This window comes from Brassica oleracea, chromosome C8, assembly GCF_000695525.1.
Source record: "Brassica oleracea var. oleracea cultivar TO1000 chromosome C8, BOL, whole genome shotgun sequence".
Classification (NCBI taxonomy): domain Eukaryota; kingdom Viridiplantae; phylum Streptophyta; class Magnoliopsida; order Brassicales; family Brassicaceae; genus Brassica; species Brassica oleracea.
In genome coordinates, this window is record NC_027755.1 from 17,510,521 (window position 1) to 17,516,583 (window position 6,063).

Here is a 6,063-nt window from a genome sequence, read left to right on the forward strand (position 1 = left end):
AAAATAATTTGAAGAAGACATATTTTTTATGAATCAAATTCGTGTGTAAATAGAGTAAGAGGGAGGATGAAGATATGGAGTGAATGAAGAGGAAGAGGAGTGCTTGTATTTATAGTTTAAATCATGCCGACAGACCGAGGAAATTCCGACGGAATTCCGACGCCAACGACTAGTTCGTCGGAATTTCTTCGGAATTTTGTAAAATCCCCCAACGGCTCTCCAACGGCTATAATATTTCCTCGGAATTCATCGGTTTTTTCCGAGGAACACATATTTCCTCGGAATATTCTGACGGATTGATATTTCCTCGGAATTCCGTCGGTATATTCCGAGGAAATTCCGAGGAAATTCCGAGGAAACCAAATTTTGTGTTTCCTCGGAATTTCCTCGGAAATTTCTCGGGATATTCCGAGGATTTTATTTTCCGTCGGAATGTCCGTCAGAATATCGCTGTTTTTTTGTAGTGTGAATATGATATATATTTAAAATGTTATGCAAGTACGTATCCTCTTTGTATGTTCATGATAGCGCCTTGAGCAGAGACCATTAACCTATAAATATATAATTTAGAAGAAATAGAACAATTTTGGTCGATATATTTTGGACTTTTTTTTTTTTTTGCTAAATTATAAAATGAAAGTCCAATTTATTTTGGATTTTTTTTTGTCCACCACAAATCATTTTCAACAAAATCCAGTAAGAACTATAAAACAAATAATTTTTTAACTATATAATTTTTAAAATTTCTAGAGTTATTAATTAAAAAACAGTATACTACAATTCTATATTTTTGAAATTAATTTTGGGTAAAATAAAAAAATTATTGTTCGTATAAATTGTTAAATATTTAAATCCGAATTTTATAACAATCTAATCAATTTGTGTGATTTTCAGTGTTTCATTCATCACCATTATAGACAACACGGAAAAACAAAAGTTAAAAAAAAAAACAGATGACAATATCTCGTACACAAAACTACACAACTCATCAACAACGTATCCAACTCCGCGCTTGCGCGGAGACTATGCCTCTAGTAACTAAAATAAGGAAATCGTTTAATGTACGAGGAAATATGTAACGTCACCCACATTATGATATAATTATGTTAATATGTTACTTACGTGGGAAAAATTTATTAAATCACATGTTTTAATAATATTGTCTTATTATATATAATTATTTTTGATAACAATGTGGTTAAAAAAATTCATTAAGGGTATCATAGTAATCAACCACCGTGAGAATTAACATGAAAGCGCCACATAAGAAAGTGACTTCTCAAATAATATTATAGAGATATAATCATAATCAACCGTATTATAAAAAAAAATATTATATTAAGCTAAATATGGCAAAATTATATTAAATTAATAAATTTATATATAATTTATTTTAATAATTATAAATATTTATGTTCAAGAATATAATATGTTGGTAAGACAGATTAACATTAGCAAACTATATAATACTTGTATAACAATTAACATGTAATTCATTAAAGCTAATAGTATAAAATATTTGTAACTACTTTAATCATGATATCTTTTCTTTTTAAATATATATATATATTTAAAAATTATTCTAAAAAATCTGTTGATAAATATTTTAGCAATATTTTAATTTTCAAAACTTTTATGTAAATATTTTCACTAATTTTGTAATTAGCAATGAATTATTATTATGCATTAATATATATTCAATTATCGTTTATAAATTGAAATTATTATATTGAACTCAAAATGATAAATTTATATTGACTTGGTAAATTTGTAAATTTTACTTTCATAAATATAAAATATTCATGTTAAAAATATAATATGATGAAAGAAAGACTTAACATTAGCAAACGATATAATACAAGTATGATATTAAAAAAAAATCTTTATACAATAATATATTTGTAAAATGAATAAAAGTAAAAAATATTTCTAAAAGGAAATCGAGCTTTGAAAGATGGGTCAAAATTTAGCATAATTAAATACAAAATAATTTTTAAATATGTTGTTTCATGCATATATTAATTTATTTAATAACTAAATACAAATGAAATAAGATAAATATATAATAAGAAACAACAAATACATATGACGGTTTTAAACAATTGATTAACTACAACATATAAACTATTAAATTATTAAATTATTGTATCTGAAATAGTTATATAAATATTTAAATATATGATTAACCTTTTAAACATGTATACTACTAATGATAAAATATAAATATCTACGTATATCAAACTGAAAACAAACATCCGCGTGGTTGCGCGGAACGAAATCTAGTATATATTAGAAAAAACAAGCGAGAGAGACTTTGATCAAGTCGCGGACGCACTTGTGCACTTATGGGGACACACGTTCCCTCATTTCTCTGTTTTTTTTTTCCAATAATTTACATAAAGGTCCAACCTCAAATATTAAACATAATGAAAAAGAGAAGGTTACATAAAAAGACATATTTTCTTTGCAACAAAAGACCCATTATGATTTTGGCAAACTTTACTTGTACGGCTTGGTAGATTCGAGACCAAAATGCTCTTGTCTTATTTTTAGAAGGAAGCAACGATTAAAGTAGTTACAAAGTGGTTAGGATATGGTGGTTACGAAGTGGTTAGGATATGGTGGTTAACATTTTCTTTTATGTTAATAAATTAAACGGTGTGTTTTGCTAGGATATGGTGGTTACAAAGTCGTGGATAGGAAATAGTGGTTAGGCGTGTATGTTAGGGACGCATTGTTATTGTTGTGGACTTGATTGTTGTGGTTAGGGTATAAAACAAAATTTCTAGCACATATAGTATGGATGTGATACAGTAAATATGTCAACTATCTTAACTTGATAAGCATACATAATGTTTGATAATATAAAAAACCTAGAAACCGCAAATATTACAAAAGCATACATAATGTTTGGGAAGGGGATATGGACAGGCGTGATATTTCCAAGTCCGTAACCACAAACTTCATATCCATAACCACACAACCTCATTTACGGTATCTATCGTCACCACAGTCTCCACCTCTGTATCCAATTTCGTATTCATCGCATCCATAACCACCATAACCTCCACTCATGTATCAACCACCATCTCCACCTCTGTATCCCCCTTACTCTCCCGTCTTCCACCTCCACCGTATCCACCACCATCTCTTCATCTCGAGCAACCACCTTAGTATCCACCATCTTCATATCCATTCCTAAGTCACCATAATTAGTCTCGTCGGAACTCAGATCTCCTCAGCGATTCCACCACAATCCCAGATCTACGCTCAAGCTTCAAAAGCTCGCTGCTCTCAACTTCAGTCTCAATTTGAACCTTCTTGACGGATTAATTTCCTTAGTCACAGGAGCTGGATTTTGGAATTCACTCTCCTCTGTGACTTCACTGAACTCTCCAAATCTCCTCCGCTCAAGCCTAGAAAACTCGCCGCTCTCCGCTTCTTCGATAACAACATATGAATACATCAAAAGAGGATAAGAGCTTCTTCAGTTTGGTGAATTCAGTAACGGACCAAACTCCTTTTTCTCATTTATCATTTTAATCTTCTCCATCATCACCTAATTCTCTCTCCTAAACCGAGCTCCAATAGATCCGTCTGGATTCAAAACAATGGATCTGTGTTATCCTCCTTATCTCCTAAACCTATCTCTGATATTTTCTTAGCTGATTCTAAATCTTCAATTCTTCTCACAATCTCATTGTTTTTGTCTTTCTGAGATTTGGTTCACGAAAAAAAAACCTTTTGATGGTCCATCGATGAAAAAGAGACGAAAGGAGTTTCAATTCTTTTTTTTTCTAATTGATTTATTTATGTCAGAATTGGTAGGTATTGTAGTAAAGTAAACTTAAAGTCAATTATGGTATTACAAATATATTAAGTGTGTCAACGTCAGAAAGTGCCTTGTATAATTAAAAAATCAGATTGTGTCTCTCAGCGTAATTTTCTCAATGAAAAATTTATTTGTACCCCCATCTAATATCATCCTAGATCCGCCCCGCCCAACATCGGTTCGAACACCAAAAATCTTGAGTTGGAAGTCAAGTGACCTAGCCAGCTCAACTGCGTCATGAACTCTAACCCTGGTTCTTTGTTGACCAACCATACTGGGTGCAATCTTAACAGTCAAATCTCCCATTCCCTTCAAATCAGTCACACCTCTGAAGATACCATATTAGATCCATGAAGCCGAAGCGCATGCGTGTCCAGCATTACATGTCAACTGGCACGCAAGGGGATGGTGGAATGTATATGGACAACCTAATCTCACGATAGTAACAAGAGTGTTGGATAATGACCTTCCAGCTGCCGCCTTATGGCTGCAGCCATTCATTGCTTGTTTAAAAACGACATCATTAGATTAAAAACTGAAAGATTATATAATCTATCAAACCCTGACAATGGTTAGTGTAATGAAGCTATAATATTTTGTCGGCAACAAAAAAACTCACCATGACTTGGCCGAGACCCAAAACATTCCACTTCCAGGGCCGATCATGGGCCAACCGGATAAAATATTCGCCTTAAGCTTCCAAATATTTTGAAAAAATTATACATAAATAGGCCTCCAAAGTTGTAAAAATAAAATTTTAGACCCCCAACTATAAAAATATTTATTAAACCGTCTATAACCCCCAAAATCTCAGGTCCGGCCTGTCCACTCTGGCCTTGTCCACTCCACATCGTCTTCGCCTTAATCTCCAATCTTTTTGATGTCTCCTTCATCCATATAATCCAACCAACTCTAGTCTCTGCCGCCAACGTTCCTAGAAACCATGAGACACAGTCGTCTCTTCTCAGCAATCGTACTAAAGATCACTATTAATAATGTCAAGCAACTTCTGCATGCAGATACTTCCACACTTGGTTCATTTCAACTGATTTCTATTCGTATATATAATGTATTCTTTGGGTAATATTTTGGGCTGTTAAAGTAATTGGGCTTCCAATACACTACCTAATTATAACTGGGCTGTATCATTCACTTCTTATCCATTAAAAGAGAAGTCACAATCTTGACTCATGTGTAATTTTTTTTTAAATGGACATATTCCTAGAATTAGAATGTCATATAACATTTAATTTCTAACTAACTATTCTTACCATTATTAATATGGCTAACTAATCCACGCAATATGAAAACAGTACCCCTTTAATTACGGTTTACATAATCACCATAATTTATCTTTTAATGAAATTATATTTTATATTTTGGTTAAGCACGTGATGTTTGCAATATGGTTTGATTAGAATTATCTTTTATCTTTTGGTTTTGGTGTGCCTATACTGCCGGTTAACCAGTTATACCAACATTAAACATATTTTAATCCTTACCCATTCTAATTTTCAAACCACCTACAAGTTATGTGATCTAATTCAAAATTAATTTTTTCTTCATTATAAATCTATATCAATCGTAAGTTTGATTCAAATTATCTTTTTTCTTTTGGTTTTGATGTGACTATACTGCCGGTTAACCAGTTAAACCAACATTATACATATCTTAATCCTTACCCGTACTAGATTGCAAACCATCTACAAGTTTTGTGATAAAATTCAATTTTTTTTCTTCTAAATAAACCTATACCAATCGGCAGTTTTGAAACAGCTACAAAATTTGTGATCAAATTCAAAAATATATTTTTCTTGAAAAGCAAGTATAATTATAAAATCAAATTGGTTGTAGTATCTTTTAACTTGAAAAGCAAGTATATAGGTGCAAAATATCTTTACAATCTTAACTTTTAAAATTATATAATTCATTTAAATAATATAATTAAATGTTAAATTAAATTCTTTATAAAATTTATACATGAAACTTTAAGTTTAGTTTTTGTTAAGTTTCTTATTTTGTAAAATGTTTAATTATATTTGGAGATAATAATATTTTAATATTTTCCACATTATATTTCTATTTTTTATTCAATAATGAAATACTAATCCAACAAACAAAAAAAATATATAACAACAAACAAACACATGTGAAATTTGAAACAATCTATTTGATGGAGAACAAATATACTCAAATGTAAATATACTCGATAATATATGAAGGTAAAAATT